This window comes from Dioscorea cayenensis, chromosome 1 (assembly GCF_009730915.1).
Source record: "Dioscorea cayenensis subsp. rotundata cultivar TDr96_F1 chromosome 1, TDr96_F1_v2_PseudoChromosome.rev07_lg8_w22 25.fasta, whole genome shotgun sequence".
NCBI classification, from domain to species: Eukaryota; Viridiplantae; Streptophyta; class Magnoliopsida; order Dioscoreales; family Dioscoreaceae; genus Dioscorea; species Dioscorea cayenensis.
Genome location: NC_052471.1, coordinates 6,766,324 through 6,781,791, shown reverse-complemented (window position 1 = coordinate 6,781,791; position 15,468 = coordinate 6,766,324). Strand labels below are relative to the sequence as shown.

General features: G+C 38.4%; 1 non-coding gene across 1 annotated transcript; it reads left to right on the top strand.

The window, feature by feature from the left end:
* Positions 1-15,120: 15,120 nt before the first annotated feature.
* Positions 15,121-15,226, top strand: LOC120267444. Its single transcript, XR_005538462.1, has one exon. It is a non-coding gene; the product is annotated as a small nucleolar RNA R71 (small nucleolar RNA).
* Positions 15,227-15,468: the final 242 nt, after the last annotated feature.

Genomic DNA, 15,468 nt, shown 5'->3' with positions numbered 1-15,468 from the left:
CCTAAATGCTCAAAAGAACATAAATACACATGAATGAGTCATAAAATCTGATAAATATGATACTCAATGTAAGAAAAGAACACATAGTAATACTTATACACAAGCACTTATCAATTTATCACCAACAAGTAGTACACCATCATCTCCAAGTTTAAGCACTAATGGTTCAACATCAACTCGAAGGAAAATGAAGAGCTTGAATGAAGTTTATGCTAGCTGTAATTTCTGCATCCTTGAACCTGAAAATTTTGAAGAAGCAAATCAAGTTAAAAATTGGAGAAATGCCATGGAAGAAGAGATTCAAGCAATTTAGAAAAACAAGACATGGAATCTTGTAGAGAAGCATTAAAACAAGATGGCCATTGGATTGAAATGGATTTACTAATTGAAGCTAAATTCAAATGGGTCTATCCAAAAAAAGAATCTAAGGCTAGTTTCTAAATTCTACTCACCACAGCCCGGTATTGATTACAATGAAACTTTCACACAGATTGTAAGACTTGATACCATTAGAGCAATAATTGTCATTGCTGCCCAAAAGAGCCGAAATTTACATCAAATAGATGTAAAATCTATCTTTTTGAATGGAGAACTGAATAAGGAGGTGTATGTCTATCAACCTCAAGGTTTTTTCAAAAATGGTGAAAAAGTCAAGTTGTATAAATTGAAGAAAGCTTTGTGTGGATTGAAACAAGCACAAAGGGCTTGATATAGCCAAATTGATCCATACTTCTTGGAACATGGATTTGAAAAGAGAAAAAGTGAACCAACCCATATATGTGAAGGCTAAAGATACATAAATTTCTCATTGGGTTTGCTACATTTTAGCGAGAAGATGATGGCTGATTTCAACAAAGATATAACGAGAAGATATTAGATGAATGATATGGGTTTGCTACATTATTTTCTTGACATGGAGATTTATCAACAAGATGATGGAGTCTTTATTTGCCAAAAGAAATATGCTAAAAATATCATTGCAAAATTTAGGATATATGATTGCAAATTTGTGGCTACACCACTTGTAGTTAACAAATAGCTTGTTAAAGAACATGGAGAAAAGAAAGTTGATACCACTTTGTACAAAAATTTTAGTAATAAATTTTTTACACCTCACAACTACAAGACCGGATATTATGCTTGCTTCAAGTTTGTTGTCAAGACTCATTCATAATCCTAGCCAACTACATCTTGAAGCTGGAAAAAGGGTGTTAAGATACATCAAAGGAACAATTAGCTTTGGAATTAAATGCAATAAAGGTAATGGTGCAAACTATATTGGATATTGTGATCATGATTAGGGTGGCTACAGAGATGACATGAAAATAACCTCAGGGTATTGGTTTTCATTGGGTTTAGGAGTACTTTCTTGGGCATTGAAGAAGCAACAAAGTGTGGCTCAATCTTCTGCAAAAGCTGAATATATTTCAGCTGGTTTTGTAACTTCTCAAGTTATTTGGATTAGAAAAATTTTTGAAGACATTGATGAGAAGCAGAATGAAGCTACTACATTGTTTTGTCATAACAAATTAGCCATTAACGTAGCAAAAAAAAAAATCCAATTTATTATAGCAGAACTTGTTACCTTGCAATCAATAACAATTTTATTCTAGATGCAATTGAAAATGGTGAGATTGACTTGAAATTCTGCAAAAGTGAGGATCAAATAGCGGATATTGTTCCCAATTGCTACTTGGTTTGTGGTTCATCACCAACAAGGATGAATGGATTTACAAGCTGGGCAATTCTTTAAGTTAGATCACATAGTTGAGAGAGGCAAAGTGAAATTAGCTTCTATTCACTTGCAAGGTAAAGCTCTCAATCATTTATTCCAATCCTTCTTGAAGACCAAAGGAAATGGTAGAATAACTTCTTGGGACATATTTGTAGAAACGTTGATTGTAAAATTTGGAGAGTAGATATTCATGGATCTAGTTTCAGAATCAAGATGTTGAAACTGGTTGGTACTCTTTAGCATTATATTGATGAGTTTGACATTAAATTAAGTGAAACTAACTTGAATAAAACCTAAGTTATTAGCCATTTTTTGGATGGTAGCCAATTTATGGAGTGATAATTGAGGTGATTCAAGATTCACTGTGTTTAATTTACCTTCACTTTCTTTACCTTCGAACAATTTTGTTTCCTCAAACTCATCATTCACAATTGTTAGCATATGTAACTACCTCCTTTTCCATCTATGGCTAGGAACAAACTTCTCATCACACTAGAAACAAATCCTTTTTTTACCTTTGTTTATCTTTTTCTCTACTAGGCGATCTTCTAATTTGTTTGGCATTAAAATTCACTTTGTTAGTAGTAAGATGTTCTAACACTCTAAATTTAGACACATTTGTATTTACATAGGGACTGAGGACTGTCCTAGCCATGGTTCTCTATTGAGCCTTGACAAATGCTTCTTGAAGACTACTCTTATCATCCATAGAAATTTTCATGCTCCACAAAAATTCTTGGATTTTTATCAATGCATAAGCCAATTGTAATTTGGTTGGATAAAACAACCTGACTAACCTTTCAATCTCCTCTTTAGGAATTGTTAGAAGAATTACATGGAGCCATAATTTTTTTCTAAATTAGACTTGAGGTCTAGTTATAATCAAATCAAAATAAATCATGTGGATACCAAGAAATAAACTTTTAAAACTCATGAGGACCACTATGAATTTCATGTCATGCCTTTTGGACATGTTAATACATAATCCATATTTCAGAGTCTTACAAATATGGTATTCAAACCTTATCTTAGAAAAGTTTGTTCTATTATCTTTGATGGTATACTAACATATAGAGAGGACGTGAAGAAACATACCAACCATTTATTTACTATGCTCCAATTGTTGGTGAATCATTACTTGTTTGTAAATTTCAGCAAGTGCAAGTTTGCTACTTGCTCAGTTGAATATCTAGGTGATGTGATTTCACAAGAGGGGGTAGCAACTGACCCTGCAAAGATTAAAGCAATATAGGATTGGATAGTATGTATAACAATCAAGAAACTTATAGGATTTTGGGATTTTTTAGGATGTTGTTGTAAATTTATTAAAAAATATACCCAAATCAGTCATCTTTTGAATCTTCTGTTGAAAAATAATACTAAATTCTCTTGGCCAGCCTTAGCACAGGAAGCTTTTAAGTCTTTAAAGCAAGCTTTTTTTTAGCTCTAGTTTTAGTTTTACTAGATTGTAGTTAAGATTTTATTGTAGAAACAACTGTATCCAATATTGTAATTGGAGCTGTTCACATATAAAATAGACATCCTTTGTCATACATTAGCAAGGTGATATCTCTTAGACATCTAACTCTTTCTGCTTATGATAAAGAGTTATTTGCTATAATTTTTGTTGGAAAGAAGTGGTATCAGTATTCAATGGGAAGGAATTTTATAATCATAACAGACCACAAGCCTCTAAAATTCTCTTTGATAAAAGATTAACTATTCCTAGTTAGTATAGATGGTTAGCCAAACTCATATATTATGACTGTGAAATTTAGTATAAACGAGGCAAGACTAATGTAGTAGCTGATGCTTTGTCAAGAGTTAACTTTTAAGATGTTATTTTGAATGCTTTGTCCAGTGTTTCAATATATTTAATAAGAAGAATTAAACCCTCCTAGAAAAATAATCAACATACAGAGACAATCATTACACCTCTTACAGCAAATAAAATCCTTCTCTCATTACTCTTTGTTCCATGATCAACTCCTATGGAAAGGGAAAATAGTGGTTGATCTGGGCATTGAGTTCAGGGAAGAATTACTACATTACTTCCATGGCAGTGGTTCGAGTGGCCATTCTAGTATACATGGCACTTATCATTAATTTCCTACAGTGTTAGACAATATGGAATTTGTCATGGATTTAAACCTGAGCATCTGGCAACACCAAGGGTACTACATCCTCTTCTAATTACTCAATCAATCTTTATAGATATTATAATGGACTTTATTAAAGATCTTCCAAATCTAAAGTCAAATGTGTTATTTTGGCTGTGCTGGACAAACTCACAAAATATGCTTATTTCCTTACTCTATCTCATCCTTATATAGTTGTTAATGTAGCTCAAACTTTTCCTTGATAACATCTATAGGCTCCATGGTTTTCCGATAGTTATCAATGACAGAGATCTAAACTTTATGAGTATATTCTAGCAAGAGTTTTTTAGGTTGCAAGGATTTGATCTTATGCATTCTTTAGCTTATCATCTACAAACAGATGGATAATCTAAAGTTGTTAATCATTGTTTGGAGACTTCCGTTCGGTGTATGACAGGAGCCTCATCAAAGAGTTAAAGTTCATGGGTTTTATTAGTTAGAATCATGATATAACACATAATGCCATATGGCCATCCAAATCACTCTTTTTCAAGCTTCTCACGGCATTCCTCCACCACTGTATATAACACATAATGCCATATGGCCATCCAAATCACTCTTTTTCAAGCTTCACATGATATTTTTCCACCATTGTATTTACCATATTTCCAAATGATTTATCAATAGAGGTAGTGAACTTACTACTACAGGATAGAGAAGCTATTTTTTAACTCCTCAAGCATCATTTATCAAAGGCCCAACAACAAATGGTTTCACAAGCCAATAAGCATATGATAGTGACCATGACCGCAAGTGCACTAGCTGTCAAGTAATAAACCAGTGAGTGAGGGGGTTGTCATATCCCACGAGGAACAAGAGTACTAATAGTGGCTACTCCCTTGTTATCCAAGCTCTGATTAATAGTGTGAAAAGTAATCAACAAACAATCAAGCAAGAAAAATAACATACAAGAGTAGTGACAAATTGAGATAGGTTTCAATCAATCGAAAAGAGGTACTTGGGTGATATTCCACCTAAATCTTCATTAAGGTGTAAGATTTAACTAATGAATTCTAACAAAGATGGTTTGAGTCATGGGTCATCCCAATACATGTCGATCCCTTTCTCAAGGCAATTGACAAGTAGTCTAATACAAGTCTTCAGCCGTGATCTCTCTCATCACTAAAGCCGTCTATGACTGCATGACGCTTTGGAAATTCCAATATAAACTAACCCAATTTTTCTATATTAGACCAATCCCTTTCTTAAGACAATTGGTAAGTGTTACATTATACATATCCTATTGATTATCTTTTGCACTTAAGTTGTATTCAAGAGTGTTTTATAGATAATTTGGTACTTAGTTTGTTCCATTTATGCTCACATGTCATCATAAGCATAACTGGAGCCAAAGAAATGAAAGCGGGAGCAAAATGGGGCCAAAAACATCAAACAAAGAATTACATGGGCAACGTATCATTTAGAGTATTGGTTAACTAACCATCTAGAGGAATACACAGTCCATGCATATGGTGATCTACATGACCGTGCACTCCCCAAACCCAAGTCCTATCAAAAAGAACACGATTGTGTATGATATACACGCCCGTCTATGTTTTATAAGTAGTTGAGTAAACATATTTATTTGTATGTTTTACATACATTGAGCATCATTTTTATCATGTATTACATCTAATAAATTGCATTTGGTGTTCCTTTGTGCAAATAGGGTTATGAAGGCCTTGAAAGAAGAAAAGGAAGCAAAGATAGGTTATGAAGGCACATTTTGGGAGTCTTTTGTGCAACATAAGGATCAAGACACAAGTGGAGCTCATACACATGGGGGTGTGTGCTAACTTCCAAGTGAATTCAAGTTAAATTGTTAATTACAAGGGCACAAAGGCAACCACATTCCCATATCTCTACTTGTGTGAAGACTTCAAGATCCTTTCCAATGATGATTAGACGGCAAGAGACCTCATAACCTACCACGCGGATGTGTATCCATCCATGTGGCCTCAAGGAAATAGTTTTGGAGCCTTGTTTATGAAGAGTACTGTAATAAAACACTGTAGCAAATTACTGTAACAATTCTGTAGCAAAATACTATTTACCAAACCGGGTCATAATTCCACCCGGCCAGGTCATAGCACGTAATAGATATGAGGTTTTTAGTTTAAAAGGCCAATTTTCTCTATTCTTTGGGAGGCTTTCCGCAATTTTGGAGAGGCAAATCGGCTAGGGTTTGGAGAGGAGGTCTTTGCAATTTTTTGGGGGCGGGGAGGGGTGGGAGGGGTTGTTCTTCATCAACTTTGATAGGTTGTTTCTTTGTCATAGCTTTGAGGAAGCCATCGGTGACCTAGATTTGGAGAGAAATCCTTTAAGACGCTGAAGGACCCATCAAGGTTATCATCACAAATTCAAGGTGGTTTAATTCCATGGTTTTCATTGATTTATATTGCATTATTTGTTTTGTAATTTGCCCCACGGAAGGCTAAACCCTAGTAGGTATTTGGTCTTGTGAACCCTAGGATTTTATTCTTGTATTGATTTACTTTGTGTTTTCTATAAAATCCGAGTTTAATTGAGTTTCAATCTTTGTTCTTATTACTTGCTTGCCTTATTGATCTTATGATTGATTGGTATGCATGATTTGTTTGCCTTATTGAGAGAGAGGTCTTCATTAGGGCTAGGATCTTAAGATTAAAGAAGGTTAAGAGGGTGAGTCATGAGATAGTTGAGTGTCCCCTTTCCCTTCTGATTAGTACATTATATCTCTATATTCCCTAGGCTTTATGCAACCATATTTGGTGTGAGGTTTTGAGATTGAGAGATTTCTCCGTCGGGACTTTGTATGGGGTTAGGGACCTGTCACCTAGAAGAAGGGTTAAGTCTATCCTTAGGAATCGGATATACTCTTAGAAATCCCTAGAGTCTATTATGGTTATATTAGGTGTGAGCTGTTGAGATTAAGCGATTTCTATAATGGGACCTCGTAGGGGACTAGTATAGTTGATCTGGAGGCAGGGACCGATTATTCTAGGATTTCTTTGTCTTGAGTAACTCTGTTTAGAAACATTTGTGAATCTTTCTCTTAACGTTAAATCCTAAGGGAGCATTACCTGGGTACTTCACTTTCATTGATTGAGATTTCTCTCATTTTTACTTTTTCTTATTTGCTTATGACATTCATATATCTCGTGATTAAGTTCATTTCATCATATTCTTGATTCCAACTAGATAACTTAGAAGTAGTTATTACTAATACTTCCATTCCCTGTGGATTTGACTACCTGATCAGTTGGATACTTTATTACTTCAACACCTATGCACTTGTGGTACATGCAAACAAGAGGTGTGCCAACATTTAAGAACCTAAAGAACATGGTCTAGAGGAGAACAGTAGCTGAAGCATGACACACGTCTGTATATCTCAACAGCTGAGAAGCAGAACCAACTAGAGATATACAAGGCCAAATAAAGAGATACACGGTAGTGTATCATAAGAGTCTGGGTTTTGAGCGACAAAGAGATCTACACCGGTAAAGTACAAGCCCATGTACTTACCATATACGATTAACCCCGAATCCCATACAAGTATTAGCTCAGAATCTCTTCAGACCAAAATCCGCATATGATTGCATTATGACACACCCCTTGAGTCTGACCCGCAAGTGCACAGGTTTGTTGAAGTAATAAATCCTAGGTGTGTGGGGTATCGTATCCATAGGGAATAAGGAATAGAAACACCAAGATTGCTACTTAACTAAGTGGAAATGAAACAATGATGGTGTGGATAAAGATCGATGCAAATAAACTAAAGAAAATAAGAAAGAGAGGCACAATAAAATGAGTGGAAAGGCAATCGATAAAAGTGGGGTACTCGGATATTGTTCCACCTAGGATTATTGCTTCAAGTGCAAAACCAACTATTATGCTTCCTAACTAATGCTTAATGAGTCGTGGACATCTTTAAATACACTGTTCTAAACAAAAGGTCAACCGTGACTAACTCTACACTATGCCCCGGCGGAGAAATCAACCAGTCTCAACACCTCACACTGTGTAAAGTTGCAAGAAGTTCTAGGGAATCCAAGTGATAAACCCTATTCGTATGGGTAGATCTAACTCTTTGGTCTAGGCGAAAAACCTTAGTCATAACCAAGTGCCAGATACTAAAGTAACTTCGACGTTTCACTTTGTTTCTCACACAACTAAGCCCCCAGCGGAGTTCATCCTTTAGTACTTCACTCTTTTGTGACCGCTAAGAACTCTAGGAAATGGAGGTAGGATAAATCACACCGAAGGGGAAAGGGGACGCTCATGGTGTGTCACTCATCCACAAAGGTTGCCAAGAAGAACTCTCAATCCTAGTGTCACTCTAAGGAAGAATTCATTCAACAAGAATTCAAGATTGGAACTCAATTAAAGACATCAATTAAGGAAAACATAATAAAAGGTTAATGAAACAAATACATCGTAGGTTTCAAAAATCCAAGTACCCACTAGGTGGTTTAGCTCTACATGGAGCAAGATATAATCAATAATTAAATCGAAATTAAAAACATGTAATCCATACGTAAATCCTCTCGATATTCATGTCAATGGTCTTGTGGAGTAGCCTCATCCTCTCCAAAGGTCCCCATGTCAAGCCTAGGGCACACATCGACTTATCGGTGCCGCCGGAAGCTCCCCCAATAACTATCTTCCAAGAGAAATGCGGTGTCAAAGCCGTAAAATCACTCCAAAAGACCTGCCAAAGCCTCTCTAAAGCCTAGCCACCGGCCTCCCAAAAGTTGGAGAAAAGATAGAAGAAAGGATGAAAGATGGATTCTGAAATCGGGGCTATTCGTGGCTTCATATAGGCTGGAATCGGGAATCCACACGGGCGTGTGGAATTTCCACACGCCCGTGTGGATTTCTAGAAATCTGATTTTCTACGGACTATAAACAGTAACTGGTACAGCAACTTGCTACAGTGATTTGCTACGGTACCACTCCTACAGTACTCGCCAAAATATTCCCGAATCCACAGTTTTCATCGAGGCAACATAAACGGGCACATGTCTATGCTATAGATTGCGTCACTTCTTCAAGTAAAAGCACATTTTATGGGAATCTTGCTAACTTTGCACAAGTCAGAACACATGAGTGTGACTAACTTTGTGCCCCTCTAATTTACATAATCCATTGATCAAAATGGAGGTTGGCACACAGTCATATGTCTTCGAGCACAACTTTCATCTTCTCGTGTGTTCACTTCAAGGTTTCATCAACATAATGCATTCGCAATCTACTTTGGCTCCTTTCTTCTCTATTTGTTTCCACAACCCTATATGTGCAAAAGAACACAAAAACACAAGTATTAGCAATAAAACCAAATAAAAGTAATGCTCATTGTAAGAAAAGAATACTTCTTATTCTTAGTCCACAAGCACTTATCAAACTCCCCCACACTTAAGCTTTTGCTTGTCCTCAAGCAAAAATAAAACGTTGAAGCATAAAAGAAGAAAATATTGAAAGTGCTTAGCCTTAGGTTCACCAAAGCATGCAAAGGAAGTATTCTACAAATAAGAGAAATGTCAACATTAAATACGAAAAATTGTTTCTCTAGTTAAAAAATTCGAATAAAAAAGGACAACAAACCCAAAATCGTGTAAGTGAGTGAACTCACTGAAATCAACCCAACGTATACTCCTCAAAGTTATAAGCATAAGGGACTTATTTATATACAAAACAAAGTAAAGAGATGGTAGTAGCTTCACACATCTTCTAAGCTAGCCCTTTCCAAAGCAGCCACTAAGGTGGCTTTTACACTTTCGAGGTGGTAGCTCTTTCTACCGGGGTAGTAGCTTTCACTCATTCCATGAGATAGCTCTTTCTCTGGTTAGGGCATAACTAGTATCCAACTTATGATAGTAGCTTCATACTTCATGGGTATAGCTCTTTCCATCCCCCAATGCACAACCAAAAAAGTATATATATATATATACTTTTTTTAAGCAAAATAACACAAGAAACAAAACTAATTAGTACCTTAAACATCGAACTTGAGTTTTCCAACGAGTTTCATGAGTGAGTGGTGCAATAAGTGTTAATAGGGTGAAAATTCCTAAAAATTCAAGTAAAACCTAGAGCATGAAAACATTTAATGTTAAAAATTCTCCTAAACTCAAGAATACAATCATTGCAACTAAGGTGAACCGCCATTGGCTACGTGATCATGTATAATCAAAGCATAAGTAAAAACATGTGCTATGATGTGAACTCACCCCCATATTTAAGATGTACATTGCCCTCAATGTACCATGCAAGCATAAAAACAAGTATAGCAATTCAAAATATATATGGGTGTGGGCAATTTGAAATAATACTTCTCTGAGCTCGTAGTAGTGTGTTTGATAGAGAAAAAATCCTTGGGAGTGAAGTTCCAATGGGTTGTGAAGCATACACGGTCAAGTGTAAAACACATTGATCGTGACTATGACTAGTTCTTAATTTCCATACTGACAAGACCATCTGCACGTATACACAAGGGGAATTCAGTGAAGCTTAACAAAAATAAAATAAACTAGAGTATATAAAAGATAGAGAAATGAAATACAATTCTAGACAAAAATAAAAGATAAACTCAGAAGGAAGATCCTTTCTGAGTGTACAAGTCCAAAATAAAATACGGAAATGGAATACCAAAATGTAAAAGGAAAGAAAAGTAAAGACGCATCAAGCATCGGTGTCTGGGTGGGGCTCCTCTACTGCTGTTGCTGGTGAAGATAGTACAATTGATTGGATCGACCAGTGCCTGAACTAATGATGGTGGTGCTATGGATGCCTGAGGGGTCCAGGGTGTCACGATGAATGGTGAGGTGACGTATCACTCTAATAGCTGCTGTAGGATGTCAAGATGTGCCATCACCTCTGTGTGGTTTGCGGCATGTGTAATGCGAACCTCAGCCAAGTCTACTTATAGCACCCCCACAACACTCTCGAACCTCTCAAATCGATCATTTGCTCGAGGTGGAGAAAATATCTGAACTGGTGCGGGCTCCTGTGTTGTAGGCAGAGCCCCTGCCTGTGCTTGCTCTGTCTATGGCTCCAGCACTGGCTGTGACTCTTCTCCAGTTTCTCCCTCGACCTCGGCTATCTTAGAATGGGCCATGATTATCATATACAGTCATAGTCCGCATCTCCGAACCATCCCCATCAATCTCATAGTGTCTACGCCAAGTGGAGTCGGTACAATGGCCTTCTCGGCTCTCCCGATAGCTTCTAATAATCCTATTCCCATGATAAGTCTGGTGATGAATGGACCTTAGAATAAAACATCAACTCTGGTATACTGGCCCTGATGACGAAGATAATCGGCCATGATATGCCCTAGATGAATAAGCTTGCGCTGGACCATCAAAAATAAGTAAAGCAAATCCTGCCGACTCAAAGCACCTGTGCTCTCACCTCATCCGCTCACTGATCTACTGAGCACTGCATGTATGTATCTATAGCTAGGTCGGGACAGGTACATGGCCTTAGATACTCCTGGCTCATACTAACCCTGTCCACATAACATCTCGTACGCTCTTTGAAAAGTCAAGCTGCTAGGATAATCAGTTGGTAAGCGCCTGTACTCCTCCGTATCAATAAAAGCCTCGTCATACAATCCCATGAAGATCAAAAACTATGTAATACTCATACTGTAATAATGTCCAAATGCTCGGAACTGCACGGTGTCAACACTATCAAATCTGGAATATGACTAGTCGAACTGAAATGATGCTAGAACCTCGACCATCAATGCGCAAATGGCTGGCTCTCGAATCGATAATAACCTCCTCCATCTTCCTGCGGCCAACAGCTTCTCGACCTCAGGCGCTAGTTCATCACCACGCTGCACCTCTCTCAGCGCACTCAAACCCAAAAACCGCGACTGTCCAAACCTAAGCTTCGATAGCCTCTCAAATCAGACATGGTGCTCAGGAATAGTGAATCCCAAATCTTCCAGCTCTAGAGAAGGCTCACGTGGGTACTTGTCAGCTTACTTATTCGACCAGGGTGCCATATCTACAAAAATTGAACAAGAATTTATCAAAGAAGCTCACAGCTCAATAGTGTAGGAATCCACATGGTTGTGTGCAAAAATTCCAAAAATACACCACAACTTCATTTCAAACTCATTCTAAACATGGATGGACCATCTATTCATATAGACGAAACAACATTCACCATTTTAACCAATTAAAATCAAGTATGGTGATGAAACGAGAGAGAAAGTTTACAGATGTGAAGGAGATGAAAACTCTGAAAATCAACCGGAAAAACTCGCGTAAAACCTTGCTAAATCGAAGGTGAAATATCGGGGAAATGAACAAGTGTATTTTCTAAGCGATTGGGGGTGTGAAGATGAAGATACACGAAGCAATTTTAAGGAAAACCCGCGTCTCTTGGAATTCTGCACATCCACACGGGCTTGTGGAAATTACTCGCACCAGTGTGACTCCACACAGGAAGGCTTCACAGGGGCAAACACACACCCCTGTGTACACTTGGGATATCACACTTTATCTCTGAATGCATCCACACGAGCATGTGGAAATTCCCCACGCCCGTGTGCCCAACCCATAGGGGCATCCACACGACCCTTGTGGTTTCTCTGTCCAACCGAAAAAAATTCTAAGTGTTTCCCAAGCCCTTGCAGAAATTTCATACGGGCGTGTGGATCTTTCACAGGGTTACTCACAGGGGCACTCACATGCCCTTGTGTTTTCTAGGGATGACAGAGAGCACTCTGCAGAGATTTGACACGGGCGTGTGGAAATTACCCACGCCGTGTGTTTGTCACAGGGTCATCACAAGGGCACTCGCACATCCCCATGTAGTCTTGGGAAAAATCTCTAAGTCTCTGTAGAGGAACACACGCCGGTGGGGAATTTCCACACAGGCGTGTAACCATCACAAGATCGTTCACAGGGGCAAACACACGCCCCTGTGTCCTCTCGGGATGAGATCTGAATGAAAGCATACACCCGTGTGGGATTTCCACATGGTCGTGTGTGTTTTCTCTGGATTACTTAGAAAAGATTTGTAAGCTCTGTAGAAAATTCCTGTGCATGTATACATACTTAGAGCTTGCTTCGACAATGCAAAATGAACTAGAGAATCATGAGATACATGCTCAAATGACCAAGATACTCTGCCACACACATTTATGAACATGAAAATACCCAATAATCCATGAGAAGATCACATTAATATCATGTAAATATCATGCCACCAACACTCAAGCCTTATTCATGCAAACACTAAACTAAGAACTAGAAAATAGTAAAGAACTTGGGTTGCTTCCCAAGAAGCGCTTGTTTAAAGTCACTTTAGCCTGATATATCTCTTCTTACCTCACGGGGGCTCATAGATGAAGGTTTCCCTCTTACCTATAACTTGGAAGCATGATGAACATAATCTTTTGAAAGTAAAGGGAGAGTTATCGAGCTTATTACCACTCAAGGGTTCATCACCCTTATTCCATTTTTGCATATCCCCAACAGTCTTGGGGCGTTTCTTCTGGCGTCTCCTCGCTCGGTTCATCTTCCGGAGCATCTTTTTCACGATCCCCAGGGTAAATGGTACTTTTTCCTCTAGACCAAGCATCATCACCTCTTTGTTCTCCACCTCTTAGTCTAGTAACCCCTCGTACCGGTCCGGATTTAACATTTCCTACACATATTCATCAATTAGTTCATTGGTAGTATCAAGAAAATAAAAAGTATCATCAAAGTCAAGAGAATGTCATATGGCTTCGGCGAGGCGGTATGTAAGCTTATCACCGCCAACCCTCAGTGTCAACACCCCATCGTCCATGTCGATAAGTGCCTTGGAAGTGCGCAAGAATGGCCTCCCAGTATCAAAGGAACATCTGCATCCTCATCAACATCCAACACTACGAAGTTTATAGGAAATATGTACTTGTCCACCTTGACAAGCACATCATCAATGATGCCCCTCGGATGTCTCACCGTTCGTTCCGCCAATTGTAATATCATCTGAGTGGGCCTAGGCTCTCCCAAGCCTAGCTTATGAAAGACTGAGTATGGCATGACGTTGATACTAGCCCCTAAATTCTCCAATGCTATCTCTTCACCCATATTACCAATGTTGCACGGGATGATGAAACTTCCGGGGTCTTTCTTCTTGTTCAGCATATTCTTTTGCAAAACCGCGAAACAAAGAGGCATCTAAGATCACCGATGCACTCTGCCTACAACTTCCTCTTGTTGGTCAAAAGATCCTTCAAGAACTTTGCATACAAAGGTATTTGGGACAACGCCTCCAGAAAAGGAATGTTGATGTGAAATTGCTTGAATAGACCCAAGAACTTCTTGTACTTTTCATCATTTTAGTTGTTCTTCAATCTTGATGGATAAGGGATTCTTGGCTTATAACGTGGGGGTGCCACCTCCTTCTCTTTGTTAGCTCACTCCTCAACCTCCACGACCTCGAGTGCTTCAACATTGGGCTTCCACTAGGAGATCTACCTTTAACTTTTTCGACACTTTCTCAAAGTGATCCCCTTTACATGTTTCATTGAATTAGTTTCAGTGTTGCTAGGTAGACTCTCTTGAGGTCTCTTCGATAAAGACGTTTGCAATTTGCCCCACTTGATTATCTCGATTATGCAATGAAGCGGTGTGGTTGCAAAGTGTAGCTTCAATTGATTAAAACCGTGTATCCGATGATTGTACAAATCTGGGTTTCTAAGCCTGAAACTCGATTCTCCATGTTCGGGACTTGTTGCTGTTGGAAACCCGGTGGTGCCATGGCCTTTTGCTTCCCTTGGTTACTCCATGAAAAATTAGGATGGTTTTTGCACCCTTGGTTGTAGGTGTTGCTATAAGGATGGCCTTGTACTCTTCCCGAATTGTCGACAAAAACTACTTGTTCAGTTGGGGCTAAAGTAGCAATCGAAATAGGACAATCAGACGGCATATGTGAACCCCCATAACCATCACAGCTTGTGATAGTGGCTACTCTCTGTGAAGTCAATGTATCAAATTTCTTGCTCAATGCCTCTACTTGGGCTTCCAAAGATATAACTGCATCAATTTCATGGAGTTCGGCACTTTCTTCTTTTCTCTTCCATTCCATTGGTAGCTATTCATGGCTATTTCTTCTAACAATTATCGGGCTTCTTCAGGAGTCTTGTTCCCCATTGTACCTTCCGTGGCAACATCTAGAAATTGTCTTGTACTTGGATTCAACCCATTGTAAAAAATCTGAATGATCATCCATTTGGGGAACCCGTGTTGTGGACACTTCCGCAAGAGGTCCTTGAATCACTCCAAAGTCTCAAACAAGGATTCAAGCTCCATCTATACAAATGAAGATATCTCATTGCGAAGCTTTGCTGACTTTCCCGGAGGAAAGTACCTTTCAAGGAAGGCTTCGACCATTTTGTTCCTTGTTGTGATGGAAGCTCTTAGCAATGAATGGAGAAACTGTTTGGCTCTTCCTTTTAGAGAAAATGGGAAAGCCCTCAATCTTATAGCATCATTCATAACACCACTGATCTTCAGCATGTCACAAACCTCCAAGAAGTTTTTAATGTGATTGTTTACATCCTCATCAGCCAAACCATTGAACTGT